This window comes from Peromyscus eremicus, chromosome 5 (genome assembly GCF_949786415.1).
Source record: "Peromyscus eremicus chromosome 5, PerEre_H2_v1, whole genome shotgun sequence".
In the NCBI taxonomy this organism is placed as follows: domain Eukaryota; kingdom Metazoa; phylum Chordata; class Mammalia; order Rodentia; family Cricetidae; genus Peromyscus; species Peromyscus eremicus.
The window spans coordinates 72,016,251-72,032,465 of NC_081420.1; the positions used below are offsets into that span (position 1 = coordinate 72,016,251).

Consider the following 16,215-nt stretch of genomic DNA (forward strand, 5'->3'; position numbering starts at 1 on the left):
AAAGGACAGCTGTGAGGGGGGTGGTTAGAGGGGTCGGCCACAGGGGGATGGGTGGATGGTGACCTCGTCAAGTGGACTGTGAGGAAAGGAAAATAAAGGAGTGCGTGTAGAAGGATGGGAAGACGTGAGAAGGAGCTGCTGTCTTTGTGTCCTATGCCATCTTCACCCTTTCTCTCTCCTGTTCTGATTACTGACTTAGGCCAACCTTCTCTCGTACTCCGCCAACTGCTCATCAGTTTTTAAACACGTTACTTCTTAAACATTCTGAATGTGGCTTCATGGCTCCTAACTTAAAGCCGGATGAGTGGTTGAGCCCAATTTTCTCTAAGAGAAAATCCAGTATAAGACAGACACCTACTGCACTTGGAGAGAGACACTCGCAGGCCTCTTGCTGATGAAGCTAGCAAAGCCCATGGCTGCTGCATTTGCTTGTGCCTGCATAACTGCAGGAAAATCAAGCACTGTGTTCTTTAATGCACCAAGTGAAGTTCATTCTAAGAACTTTCCCAGTCATTCTCCGAACCCAAGGCCACTCGGAGAAGTAACCTCATCAACTATGACTTAATCATTAACCATGTTACAAAGCACAATTAAAATGTCATTTCTCAAACATACAGCAGTATGTAAATCATATCTTATTTTGTTAGAATAGAGAATCCTTGGAAATCACCAAATTAGTTTAACAGGCGGCCAACCTGTATTCATAACACTCAGGTGAGTCTGACTGTTGGAACATCTTGCTTTGCATCGTGGCGGCTGTGGGAACCTGGGCCGGGGACTGAACCTCCCACGGCATTAGTTTCTGCCTGTGCAAGAACAGGAATGTGACAGTTACACCATCACCGTGGGGTTATCAGAAGTACTGAACGCGGTTCCATATCTGAAATGCCTGCCATCTATTTTTAATCACTCTGAAAGCGCTGAACTAAAATTCCTCGTGGCCTTTTTCATCATTGCGCAGGCTTCCTATGACAGGGCTCACCTCAGAGATAATGGCAGAACAGTGCTTCTTCCTCCTCCTCCTCCTGAGACCAAGAGTGTGAGAGCTTCAGTCCTGAGACTGGGGCTAACAGTCCTTAAACACCACTGGTCAAACACACAGCTGGCTCAGCTTGGGCTTCTCTTAACAGTGACGAAGACACCTCTGTTCTCCTGATCTCATCTCCAAGTCCTACCTGTGTTCATCCTATATCTGTCCCACTCACTGGTGTGTTTTTCATGTGCCACCTCCAGCTGATGTCACCTGCGCATCTTAAGAAGGCCATTTGTACGGAATGAGCAGCAAACAGAATGAGCAGACAGAAGACTCCAGATGCATACCCACAAAGCTATAAACAGGGCTGTCCTGAAAGTAAGGAGTACAGCCCATTTACAGCACTGTGTCCATTAGGAAACAAAACCTTCAGGATCTTTGCCGAAAGTCCCTCTGAGGCCCCTGGCTGATTAAAGTAGTAATAATTAAATAGCTTCTATGTTAGTGAAATACAAAACACGAAAAACTGAGATCATTGGTTTTCTTGGAGGAGTATATTAGATTTGAGGGGTAGGGAGGGTACTGGTACTGGTACTGGTACTGGGGTGGGGGGGCAGCCCAAGCTGACCACAACCTTCCTGTAGCTGAAAATGACTATGACCTCCTGATGCTCTTGCCTCCACCCCACAAGTGCTGAAATTACAAGCATGTGCTGCAACACCCAGTTTATGCAGCACTGGCGATCTAACCCAGGACTTCTGCCTGCTGCTAAGCAAGCACTCTGTCAACTGAGCTATAGCCCTGGCCTTGAAGGATACTTTATTACAGCAAAGATACAGAAGCAGGAGGTCTTAGTCAGGGTTCCTATTGCTGTGAAGAGACACCAGGACCACAGCGACCCTTGTAAAGGGAAACATTTCGTTGGGGCGGGCTTACAGTTCAGAAGTTTAGTCTGTTATCATCATGGGGGGTTGGGGGGGGATATGACAGCACGCAGGCAGACATGGTGCTGGAGAGGTAGTAAGAGTTCTACATCTGGATCCACAGCAGCAGGAAGAGACAGTGAGCCACTCAGCCTAGCTTGAGCTTCTGAGACCTCAAAGCCCACCCCCAGTGGCACACTTCCTCCAACAAGGCCATACCTCCTAATAGTACCACTCCCTACAGTCCTATGTGAGTCATTTTTATTAAAACCACCAGAGGGAACTAGAGAAATGCTAGTCAACAAAGTGCTAGCCACACAAGCACAAAGGCCTGAGTTCAATCCCCAGAACCCACACAAAAATGCCAGGCATGGTAGCCTGTGCTTTAAATCCCAGCGCTGGAGAGGCAAAGAGAGACAGATCCCTGGGGCTCAGTGGATAGTCAGCCTAGCCTAATCAGAGAACCTCAGGCCCTATCACTAAAAAGCCTACGAGCCTGGAGTGGTGGTGTTCACCTTTAATCCCAGTACTCTGTAGGCAGAGGCAGATGGATCTCTATGAGTTCAAGGCCAGCCTGGTCTACACAGCCAGTTCCAGAACAGCCAGGGCCACATAGAGGCCCTGTCTCAAAAACAAAGAAAAACAACTCTAGTGGACGCTACCTAAGGAATGGCACCTAAGGTTGTCCTCTGGTCTCCACGTGCATGCACACATGCACATACAGATGCGCACACACTTGTATACAGACACACCTGAAAACATACAAAGACGCAATTTAAATGCCCAACAATGTATTTAAAATATATAATTTTCTAGCTAGAGTATTAGTTATTAAAAACAAAGCCATGGGGACTAGAGAGATGGCCCAGCAGTTAAGAGTCCCTGTTGCGCTTGCTGAGTACCTAAATTTGGTTCCCAGCATCTACTTAGGGCTGCTCACAACCACCTTTAACTCCAGCTCCAAGAGAATCCCACATCTTCTCCTTGCCTCCATGAACACCTGCACTCAACATGCACACACACACACACACACACACACACACAATAATTCTTTTATGAAGCCTTTAAAATTGGGTTGGGGTGGAGAGAGAGGTGTTCATAATATGACTCCAGTTTGTAAAAACTATGAACTACTCAAAACACTCAAAAGCACTTGGAAAACACTGGTCGTATAATAACCAGATATTAGTAGGAGTGACAGATGAATGACTGAAATGTGTAAATCAATTTTAACTTATAGCTCTCACTTTGTACGTGATCATTCAACTTACATGTAATTTTAATTTCCAATATAAATTTCATGTGGTATTACCTTTATGCACACTGTCTCAAACTAGAATACATGAACAATAACAATAAGCACACATCAAATATAACATGCCAGGCACTGTGCTAAACGCTGAACCACACTCCCTGGTTTTAATCTTCACGGTCATCCCTGATGTCCACACTATTCAAGGTGTACAAAGTTAGCAGCATATGGCCATCAAGAACCATCATTACCTCTGCCTTAGCTATTCTGGGACACTAAACTTGGCATCCTTCTCCACTATCCTGTCTCCCTACAGCAGTGAGAAATGCAGCAACTAACATGACCTTGATCAGAATTCTCGGTGTGCCACACTGACCAGCACTGTGCCCCATGGTGGCATTTCCTGATTCCTAGTTTATCATTCCTTCATCTCAAATTTGTTTCCCGTTTTCACCCACCATTTCATTTATTCCCTTTCGTCCTCATCCTCTGCAGGCCTTCCCTATCAATATCACATGCTTTTATCCAGCAACATTCTTGGGCACAGCTTAGCTTCAATGATGGAATCAAGGGAACGAAGTACAACCCTAAGTCTACTATAAATGACAAGTTGCACACTGGAAGCCTAGAGCCACATCTGCCCACCATTTGTATTTGTTTCAGATCCTACTGTTCTGAAATTTTTTAATAAGTCATCAATGTTTAAAAGATATGGTAAGTTCACATACAAATCTAAAAATTTAGCTTCTTTTAAAATGAAGTAAGTATCTTAAGGGACTAGAGACGAGGCTTAGAAGTTAAGAGCACTTGTTGCTTTTGCAAAGGACCTGGGCTCGGTTCCCAGCACCAACACAGTGGCTCCCAACCATCCATGACTCCAGTTCCAGAGGATCCAACCCTGTTGTGGAATATTACTTTAACTATGTAAGGATGTTTTACATTTGTTTATGTTGCAGAATGTTACTTTAACTATGAAAAGATGTGTTGCATTTGCTTATACTGTATTTGTTTAACTATGTAAAGATGTGTTACATTTGTTTCACCTTGCCTGCCTAAGGTACCTGATTGTTCTAATAAAAAACTGAATGGCCAATAGCTAAGCAGTAGAGGGATAGGCAGGGCAGGCAGGCAGGCAGAAAGAATCTGTAGGAGGAATCTAGGCTCAGAAGAGAAGAGAACAAAGAGGAAAGAGAGAGAAGCCCAGAGCCTGCCAGCCAGCCAGACATGGAGGAAGTAGGAAAGCAGAATATACAGAATGAAAGAAAGGTAAAAAGCCCTGAGGCAAAAACATAATGAAGAGAAATGGGTTAAAATAAGTCATAAGAGCTAGTGGGAAAAGCCTAAACTAAGGCCAAGCATTCATAATTAATAATAAGTCTCTGTGTCATGATTCGGGGGCTGGCACCCCAAGAAAGCCTGCTACACAAGCCCCTCTTCTGAGCTCTGCCAGCACCAGCTATGTGTGTTATACACATACACACGGAGGCAGAATCTGTCAACACCAGGTCTGGCAGAGGAGCTGTCTCCGAGAGCTTGCTCTCCTGTCATCTGTGGTCTCTAATACCTGCCTCTATGCAGGTCTCTTCACTCTTTCAAGCTCAGGCTAGCCCTGAACTCCTGATCCTCTTGCCTCTGCATCCAAGTGCTGCGTTTACAGGTGTGTGCCATCACACCCAACCAGTCTCTCTGCTCTTTCTTTACTCCATTCACACTTCAATCGTCTGGCCTCAAAGGTACTACATCTGTGACTTCTATTAAATACTTCTAAGTAGCTAGGCAGTGGTGGTACACGTCTTTAATCTCAGCACTGGAGAGGCAGAGGTGGGCGATCTCGGAGTTCAAGGCTAGTCTGGTCTACAGAGTGAGTTCCAAGACAGCCAAGAGAAACCCAGCAAACAAACAAAATACTTTTTTTTTCCTTCTGGTTTTTCGAAACAGGGTTTCTCTGTGCAGCTTTGTGCCTTTCCCAGATCTTGCTCTGTAGCCCAGGCTGGCCTGGAACTCACAGAGATCCGCCTGGCTCTGCCTCCCAAGTGCTGGGATCAAAGGCGTGCGCCACCACCGCCGCCGCCACCACCACCCGGCCAAACAAAATACTTTTAAGTAATGGCATCAAAATCACAAGCGACGGTGTCCTGTGCCATTTTCCTGATGCTACATTCTGCAAACTCTCTGAGAGATGCCACTAGCTAACTGGCCAACGAGATGGAAACCACAGGAAGGGCAGCAACAGCAGCTCTACAACAGCCAGGCCAGGGCACACACCAGGTCCTCAGGATCCGCAGCTGCATCTCCCCATCCCGGGGCACCTATGGCACACTTAACACTCCTCTGGGGTTAGCTATGACCAAGTAGTTTCAGACTTCAAACAAGAAAGTCTCCTTAGTAATAGTGATGGAGCAAGTATAAAGCACAGAGCTCAAGTTTCAGCTTCACTAGGCTCCTGATAGCATGAATTTTAAATGTTAAGATAATTGCAGTATCTTCTTTTATTCTCTTAGCAGCCATGTAAAACCCATATTTTTATGGTAATGTAAGTGCATTAGGGAGAGTACTAGAAAGTGCATTGAGGGATCAATCTTAGCCTGGAAGAAACAGACACTAAATGACCTTCTCTATCTCTAATTTTTCTGATTTATTGGTCTATTGCATCCATGCTAAACGATGGAACTATTTTCCAGGCCAGGATGAATAGGACATATAGAAAAGAACTGAGACCCAAATGTCCTGCTTGGAACAAATTTCAAGTCTTCCAACCTAGGAAGCTTGTGTCTGGCCTGCGGAAGAACTGAGACATACCTGGGGTGTGGCTGGGTCTTCTGTGTTTTAAAAGCCATTAGGCTGAGCATGTACAACATGATTTACGGCTAACTGAAGCACTCTTTACCTGCTAAGAGCGTTGATGGGTGGCACAGAGAACGAACGGTTTGCTTCTTAGAGAACACTCAAGAGCGGAGCGCTATTCTAAGAAATATGCACAGCAAGTTTTCTCTACTGCAAAACAACAGTTTTCAGAAAAGCCTGGCTCGGAACACGGAAAGTTCAGAAAGGAACTTCATTCAATACCACTGTGAAAGAAATAGAACCATATTTTTTTTGCAAATAAAAAGCTTGCTAAAAGGGAGCTCATTCCAAACTCCTACTACCTTAACACAATCCTAAACTCTTTGGAAAGCTGTGCTGTTTGCCTTCTTTTACAACTGTATTGTTTTCATATTTATTAGTTTTGTGTTAAGTAATTCATGCCCACTTCCCCTCCCCCACCACGCAAGGCTCTACAAACAGCATCATCTGTACCACTTTAGTGAACTGAAGTCTCTCAGAGTAATTCAGATCCTCAGATTTACCATACGCCATGTGAAAAAAAAAAAAAACCTAATTAATCAAAAAGTATCAAAAGACAACTGCAACAAGGTGATGTTCTCACATCAAGCATTTCCACTCTGCTCTACAGTCACAGCAGCCTCAAATTAAAAAGCAAGAACATGCACCCATCCGACAAACCTGGCCACTCCATGCACAGTACAGATTGCAGAGTAAGCCCCAGTTGTGGTTGATCATGCAGTCCAGCAGCCTGAACTGGGCCATGTCTGCTATAGCGCAGTCTTCTTCATCCTCTGACTCAGCTTTTGTCAGCAAGCAGCGCTCCCTCCGCAGTCAAGTGCTCACAGAGGCTCTTCCCCTCCCTTTCCTGTCTGAGCAGCGTCAGCAGCTGGCCGAGCTGCATCACCCTCCCAAACACTAGGATATTATTACATCACGCAGGAAAGCCTGTCTCACAGCAGTCTCGGTCTGTACTTAGCATCACTTCGGTTTTTGTTGTCTTCTTCTTCTGGGGAATTGTGAGCTGGCATTTACTTAGTCAACAAAAGCACTGCTTAGGAAAGTGGTGCAATAAACTAACCATACTACCTACATTCCACAGCAAACCAAGTCCAACAGAAGAACCGATGACTTTACTTACCCTTCTTAATCTCTCAGCAGAACCTTACACTGCGAACACCTTCCACTCTCTCTCACCCCAGGTAGCGCATCAGCACTTGTGCAGTATTTCCCTAACTCCTTGCCCAGCAAGAGGCCAGGTCGGAAGTGAGAAGCAGGGGTTCAAGTCACACAGACTCAGCTTCCTCCTCAAGGGCCGCCTGCTAGAAGTGTAACAAGGAGTGAATGGTTTAACCTTTGAACTCCAAATCATGTTTGTAAAATGAGTAACACCTGCATGGGCCTTTTAGCATGAACAACCATACCAAGATTAAAAGAGAATGGCACCTAATCATTCCTATTAATATGCCTAAGGCTGGTTTCCCTTCTTATCTAAGTTAGAATTCTCTCCTTGACCCACTTTCTCCTTTCTTATGCTCTCCCTAGATGATGTCATCCTCCAGGCTCATGACTATGAATTACTTTCAACCCTCTCCAATGCCACCCTTTCTCCAAAGCCCCAATTTGCATGACTGAGCCCTTGCTAAGCCTGAGTACCTAGATGCCTTGCACTACATGCCCCAAACAGAGCTCATTATCTTCCCTCTCTCAACCTCCCAGCACCAATAATCTCCTAATCTACATAACGACAGGGCAATTCAAGCCCTTGGTTACCAAAACAGCAAACAGTCATCCTAGAGTCCCTGCTCTCTACCCAGCTACCAAATCTGTCACTTCTAAAATGCTGTCCCTTCCTTACTCCACTGCCTCCCGCTGCATTAGACTCCCAGAAGCTTTCTCCTAGGTTGGTCTCTCAACCATTGTCACACCTCTCTGAAACCTTGCTCCACAGGATTAACAACAGAATATTTTAAAGCAAAGTTAAACATGGGGCTACCCAGGTTCCATCACTTCCACCGCTGCTTTCTGTCAGGATACAGCACCGTTTTGCAAAGTATGTTCCCACTTCTTCTATAGGACACAGAATGTGAATGGGAATTGCGTTAAAATAATCACCAGTTGGTCAAGTAAGTTTGCTTCCAAACTACACAAACTCAGAAATGAGATGATAAAACTCAAAAGAAGAAAAGGACACAAAACCAGAAGTAAACAGTAAGCTAGAGGAGACACAAGAGGATGTGGTAAGCCCTGAAAACAGGAGGGAAGTTCCAATGTGCGCACAGCACAGTCCCTTAAGAATCCCGGGGAAGCAGAAAGAAGAACATGTACAAGGAGTTAATTCATTATGCTTTCCCGAAATAAACATTGGAAATCGAAAGAGAATGCCCTCAGAATGGCCATCACCACATGACGAAAACTGGAGCCACTGTGGTGATCTGAATGAGCGATGGCTCCCATCAGTCTGGTATTGGAACACTTGGTCTGCACCTGGTGGTACTGTTTGGGGAGGTTGTGAAGCCTTTGAGGAGTGGACTCTTGATGGGAGACTGCATCACTGGAGGCAGGCTGTGAACGTTCATATCCGGGCCTCCCCTCCAGTTTGCTTTCTGCTTAGTGTTTTTAGTGAAAGATGAAACTGCTCAGCTTCTGACACTAGCTGTCTGCTGCCATGCCTCTGCCACCATCACGGACTCCCTGCCATGAACTGTAAACCAAAATAAACTCTTTCCTCCTTAAGTCAATTTTGGTCATGGTGTTTTATCACAGCAATGAAAAATAACCAGTATAGCCTAACTGAGGCAGAAAGAGCAAAGTACTGATGGGAATAAAATTAAGTGGTCATTTGACTTCTCCCCAACAAAATCAAACCTGCAGCATCGGATTTAAGACATTTTCAGAAAGAAAATGAGTCTGGGAACAACTGCCCAGCTAGAGCTTTCCATTGTAATATCCCCAGGAACTCTGTGTCCTAAGACTTTCCCACAGAACCTATCAGAAAACAAACTCTAGACAATCAAAACTACTAAAGCAACCAGGTGTGGTGACTCACATTTGTAATTAAGGAAGCAGGACTAGTGGGCCAGCCTGGGCTACACAGTAAATCACAGGCCAGTGTCGGCTACAAAGAAGCCATGTCAAAAAAAAAAAAAAAAAAAAGCAAGGGCATGGGAAATAGAGATGGATATTGAACATTGAAAGGGGAAAGTGGACCTGTAATTCCTGATAGTTTGACAAGGCAGATATAATACAACTTGAAAAACAGAAGGGGGATGGGGGGGAAGGGCAGTAGAGAAAGAATAGGGAAAAAATTGTAACTTCTCAGTAACTACATTTACCAGGCACTACTTTTTTTTCCAGATTGTTGTGTATCCTGTTTGAGATACAATTAAATGAGTACTCTGGGGGTAAAGAGGAACAGAATGTAATCCCAAAGAAGTTAAACAACACTCCTAACCCTGCCAAGTATTGTGGCACATACCTTTGATCCCAGCACTCAAGAGGCAGAAGTAAGAGGATCTCTGTGAGTTCTAGACCAGCCCAGTCCACATAGTGAGTTCCAAAACAGCCAGGGCTACATAGTGAGCCCCTTTCTCAAACACCACCACCCTCCGAACCCTGAATTTGAAAGGAAAATAGCATGACTTATACTGTTCTCATTATCTTAAAAAAAAAAAAATACAGCAAATAGGCCTATAGCTTAATAACAATACTATAGCAATATTATTACCACTGTCCTGGTTTGAATACATATAGAGGGTTGATTAAGGACATGAGTGTGTATGTTTGTGTGAAAAGCCTCAGAGTCAATTCATTAGGAATGAACATCTCTAACAGGAAGTGAGGTCTTGAAATACTGTGTCCACTCAAAGATACCAGGACATGCTGAAGCAATGACTGATTCCAGATCTCAGGCTGTAATAGCATATATAATTGAACTAGAGCCGGGAGGTGGTGGCACACGTCTTTAATCCCAGCACTCGAGAGGCAGAAGCAGGCGGATCTCTGTGAGTTTGAGGCCAGCCTGGGCTACAGAGTGAGTTCCAGGACAGGCTCCAAAGCTACACAGAGAAACCCTGTCTTGAAAAACAAAACAGAACCAAAAAAAAACCTAGAAAATAAAAAAACCTTCAGTGATAATTGGGTTTGTGTCTAAAGGATTTAGGAGAAAACTGAAAAAGGTCACCAGTGACCAAAAAAATCAAAGTATAATAAGCTTTAAAAGATATGATGTGCTCACATCTACCTGTTAATGATGGATCAATTGGCAGGCAATACCCACACATTCACATCATCTCTAAGGTAATCAAGACCAATTTGTTTCCAATAAATAAATAAATAAATAAACAAACAAAAGTCAAAGTATCATGTGACTGGTAGATAGGTTTTCTAAAACAACAGTCAATCTGTATCTGTAATTACATATTGACCATTCTAAATTTCAAACAACCCTGAAAGTGAAAATGTTTTTTAACATATTGGTAGTAAAGCCTCACCTAAGCTGAACATAGGCTCTAAGTCTGTGTTTATTCCATGAAGTGCAAATACTCACACAGTTCACAGCCAGAATCTGCATCATCTAACACTTCCAAGATCTGAGAACTTCTGAACTCTGAACATAAGGAGTTACAGATCTACTCAATACTAAAAATAAGGTAAATGACAGCAGGAGTCCAGAGGGAAAGAAAGCATAAAAGTAAAGGAAGAAAAGCCACCAAAAGCAAGACTATCCACCTTGGAACTGTGCTGTGGAATAATCCTTCTGTACACTGTGTGAATATATGTCACTATGATTGGTTTAATAAACAAGCCGACTGCCCAACAGCTGAACAGGATAAAGTTAGGGGGGAAAGCCAAACTGAGAATGATGAGATGAGGAAGAGCAGTCAGAGGAGTCACCAGCCAGACACAGAGGAAGCAGATGAACTTGCCACGCCAATAAAGGTATCGCATGGCAGAGCATAAATAAGGAATATGGGTTAACTTAAAATATAAGAGCTAGTTAATAATAAGCCTGAACTACTGGACGAGCATTTATAATTTATATTAAGCCTCTGAGTGATTATTTGGGAGCAGGCAGTCGAGACAGGAAAACTTCGCCTGCAGAACTGGAAAAATACTTTCTACCTGAGGTCAGTGAGGTCAGAAAAAGGCTTCTCAGGCAGTGCAATCTGAGGCAGGCTTGAAGAAAGTGCAGGATTTACATAGATGAGAAGACATGAGAAAGGTATTTCAGCACAATGAACATGAACAGACATGACAGACTTCAGATGTCTCATGAGTTCAAGGAAACACGGATATGCCACTTGCTACAAAGACAAGATGGAGAGCTCTAAGGAGGAGGTTAGTTTAGGTCAGATTCAACCTCAACACAGGCTTTCTGTGTGGCTTTGGCCATGTTAATTAAGCTCTCTGAACCTCAGTTTCCACCTTGAAAACATACAGTCATACATATCTTCCCCGAATGCGGTAAGTGTTGAAATATTCAGTGAGTGTTAATGCTCTTCCTTCAGCACTATAAAATTGTCTAAAACGTTCTTTGTCTCATAGCCTGCTTCTAGGAAACAGATACTACAGTCTAGAGCTTACAAAGAACTCACCACCGGCACTCTCAGACTAAACAAACACAGCTCACAAATGTCAGCAGCATAAATGCCTACAGTACAGTAGGAACAAGTACTAAAAAGTTGTGAAGACTCAAAACTGAAAACAGATGCAATTACATTCTTCATGTTAGAAAGTAGACCAACTACTACTTTTTTTTGATGTACACATTTATAGGCAAAAAACAAAAACACAAAACAAAACAACAACAACAAAAAACAACCCAAAACCCATATCACCCTCTGCAAAGACTTAATTCCCTAGGGGCTGGAAAGACAGTTTATTGTTTAAGAGCTCTTTCTGCTCTTCCAGGTGCCTAAGAGTGGTAGACAGCTCACAACAGCTTAACTCCAACTCCAGGGGATCCAACGCCCTCTTCTGGCTTCCTCAACACCTGCACCCACTTGGCATGCACACACACACACACACACACACACACACACACACACACACACAATTTTTTTTAAAGTCTTTAATGTAATTACTCCAACTATTTGAAATCTGTTTTCATAGTCTAGATTTTTACCTGAAGAGAAAACAATCTAACTAGTATCTCATCCTGCTAAAAGCTTAAGTAACTTGGCCAGCAAGCTTCTAAAACTGTACAAAACTAACCAGATAGAAGTAAATTTATTTTTAATGACTGTGCCTGTTCCATTTACAGAAAAGTAAAACAGCCACTCATAAGTCCCCAGCAGATTACAGGTTATAAACTAGCAGTGAAATGAGATGGGCAGAAATAAAGTTAATGAATAAACAAAACCAGAATTTATTAAAATAATAAAAATGGAGACACCTCTGATTTAACTCACTAGAAAGGAAAAACTCAAAACAATACTATCATTAATATTACAGTTTCTCGGTCCTTAAAACACTCTCTGTGAGAACTAAAAGATAATCCAGGTTGACCAAACAACAAACGAACAAACCAACACCAGTGGCTTACTGCTCCTAGACACTAGTGTTTTTTAAAGTCAGATATTGGATGCAGACTATAGCAGAGATTCCTTGCACAGTGTCCTCATGAGCCAAAAACAGGTCTGAGCTGGAATGGAACGCAGCAAAGACTTGTTCAGACACTAAAGCCTGTTCCCTGCATCATCACTGGAAGACGTGACAGTGAAAATCTCATTTGGAAATTAATGTATGTATTACGGCATATTTAACGGGAGTTCTCTTGTATAAATTTCTGGTTTGCTCTGGACATCAGTCATTCTCTCCCATTTGCTCCTGTCATGTTGTCCTCCCTGCCTGCAACTCTCACCAGTTCTGCTCTCGGAAGAAAACAGGAATCCAAACAGATACTTGTGTGGTATGTTCACAATGGTGTTATTCACAGCCTAAGAAACCATACACAAGTGAACACATAAAAACTACACTATGTTCCTACAGCAGGATGCTGCTCACCATAGAAGGAAATGGAGTTCTGACATGTCACACAGCGTGGGTGAAGCACGAAAGCACTGTGCTAAGTGGAGTAGCCAGACAGGAATAGACGAATGCTGTGTGACTACTGCAAAGGATTGGCAAACCGGTAACCCTGAAATAGAACAGAGATGGCCAGGGGCTGGGGAGAGTGGGCAGGGTTTCACTCTGGTGTGACGCAAAGACCCTGGGATAAAGAGTGATGATTACATAACATCATGAATATTCTTAGTGTAGCCAGTGATGCACTTAAAAATGGTTCAAGTGTGTTTTGCAGTCTATACAGTCACATGCAGTTCCTGAGCCCCATTTATATGATTCTCCAAGTTCATGCACCTATGCCCTTCACACACATGAAGATGCAAAACATTCCCATTACCCTGGAAGTTTCCTGTGTGCCTCCTAGTGATGCCCGGGCCTTCAGACACAAAAACAAACTCAGTTCTGCTTTCTATCACCATGTAATAGTTCTGCAATCATAGTGTTGGGCCCTGCTGTCTGTCTGTCTGCTTCTTCTGTTCAGGCTATTTTCCTATCCATCCATTCTCTGTGGCTGTGTAACCACACACAATGCTTGATCTGTTTTCCTCTGATGGACAGCTGAGTTGCTTCCAGTCTCCCATGAGCAAGCCCTATGAACACTCCTGTGGGCATTTGTTTTATTTCCCTTGGGGCATTATCTAAGAATGAAAATTCTGGGTCATACCGTAGATATCTGATGTCATTTACAGGAAGCTACCAAGTCTTTGGGCTAAGTGTGCCATTTTAGAGGGCAGTCGGCGGTCACCACAATTTCATGTTACCAAACCTTTTTCTTTTCAAATATATTTTGCTGAGACGTAATTCACAGAACAAAATGTACCCATTAAATGCACAATTCATCTTGGCAAATATATGTATACACATAACCATCACTACCACACAAGGTTATCCCAGGTTCCTTCGAGCCTCTGCAATCCATCTTCCCACCAACAGTGCACTCTCCATCACTACAGGTTATTTTCCCCAGTTCTAGGATTCCCTATAAGTGGAACTGTGTGTGTGTGTGTGTGCGCGCGCATGCATGTGTATGTGTGTGTGTATATAAATATGTATGTATGTATGTATGGATGGATATATACGTATATGTCTAAGTGTACATATGTGTATATATATAAGAGTGTGTACATATATATATATACTCTTTCACATCTAGTTTCTCGTTTTGAGATACATCTATATGGTTGGAAGTATCAACTCATTCTAAGTGCTGAATGGTACGCTACTATGTAATACATTAAAATTTATTTTCTGGTTCATCTGTTGGTAGACACATGGGCTATTTCAAATTTGAAGATGTTAGCTGTTAAGAATATAAACAGCAGCTGAGTGGTGGTGGCGGCACTCGCCTTTAATCCCAGCACTTGGGAGGCAGAGGCAGGCGGATTTCTGTAAGTTCGAGGCCAGCCTGGTCTACAAAGCAAGTTCCAGGACAACCAGGGCTGTTAAACAAAAAAACTCTGTCTCGAAAAAAAAAAAAAACAAATATGTGTGTGTGTGTGTGTGTGTGTGTGTGTAGCAAAAAAGAGACATGTGCTACATGCCTGTAAATTCAGAATGTGAGAGGCTGAGGCAGAAGGACTATCTTGAGTTCAAGGCTATCCTGGTATCCCAGGTAATGTAGCAAGTAGTAAGTGAACCAGGGCTATTACATAGCAAGACTCTGTCTCAAAATAACACAAATAATTAGCTAGAGTGGGCTACACTGAATGAGCGCCTGAATTTCTGACAGCTGCCAAAATGTCTTCCTCCACGTTGTGTCATCATGTCAGCTACAGTATGTCAGAGTTCAGTTGCTCCTCACTGACCAACACTGACTTCTAATTCTGGCCATTCTAATGGGTAGTAGCCAAAACTTTCATATTTTGAATATACAAAGTGGCTGTACAAAATCCTCCATTCTTATGTGGTAGTAATGGCTAACTGGAAAATGAAATTTAACAGTAACAGGAATCGGGCTGGAGAGATGGCTCAGCAGTTAGGAGCACTGGCTGCTCTCCTAGAGGCTCAGGGTTCAATTCCCGACACCCACATGGCAGCTCACAACTGTCTGTAACTCCAGTTCCAGGGCTTCTGATACCCTCACACAGACATACATACAAACAAATGAACATAAAATAAAAATAACTTTTAAAAAAGTAACAGCAGTATTATTTTACTACTTCCAAGGGAACCTAAATGGAGACGTTCCCACAAACTATCAGAGTTGACTAAGTGTAGTTAAACCCCAGCAGCAAATCTTACTGTGACAAAGAACAGCTAATGCTACAAACTAATTTGCTCCCCCTCCCCAGTTACCAATAACAATGAACATGTCTGCATGTGCTTTTCATTTATCTTGTCTTGTGGAGTTCAGTTTTTACCCATTTTTAAAACTAGGCTGTCTTATCATTGAGTCATAAAAATTTTCTGAAGATTTTGGAAGCAATCCCTTCATCCAAGACAGATTCTGCAAACCTCTCCTCCCTATCTCTGGTTTTAAAAAATATTTATCTGTCTGTCTGTCTGTTTATCTACCTATCTAGCTATCTATTTATTTTGGTTTATCGAGACAAGGTTTCTCCGTGTAGCCCTGGCTGTCCCAGAACTCACTCCATAGACCAGGCTGGCATCGAACTCAGAGAGATCTGCCTGCCTCTGACTCCTAAGAGCTGGGATTAAAGGCATGTGCTACCACATGCAGCCAGAAAACATTTTCTTAATGGCATTTTGCAAGAACAGAAGTTTTGAATTTTGATAAAGCAGAAATAGTCACTATTATTCTCTTCTAGCTAATACTTTTGTCATTTCCCAGAATCTTTGCCAATTCTGTTGCTTTACTGGAGCTTTATAATCTGCTTTTATGTTCACATCAGTGATCAATGTATTAACTTTTCTGTCCAATGAGACATAAAAAAGGATGCTCTTTTTTTTCTGTATGTATTTCCACGTGTTGAAAACACTATCCTTTCCCCACTGCATTCGGATGGATGGACAAATAGGTCTCCCAACTCTCTTTCATTCTTGCATACATCAAGATTATATTGATTCTATACTGTCTTAATTTCCACGGCTTTCAGTCAACATGATACTGTGAGCCACCAACTTGGTATTTTTTTCAGTATAGCTTTAGTAATTGTTTGTTTGTCCTTTGCATTCCCACATACTTATTTAGTTCTCTTTTTAAAAGCCAGGTGTAG

The 16,215-nt window shown here is 42.8% G+C and overlaps 1 protein-coding gene across 1 annotated transcript in view; it reads right to left on the reverse strand.

The window, feature by feature from the left end:
* Window positions 1–16,215, reverse strand: part of Arhgap21 (Rho GTPase activating protein 21) — a 126,909-nt gene that overhangs the window by 95,750 nt on the left and 14,944 nt on the right. The window lies entirely within an intron of this gene.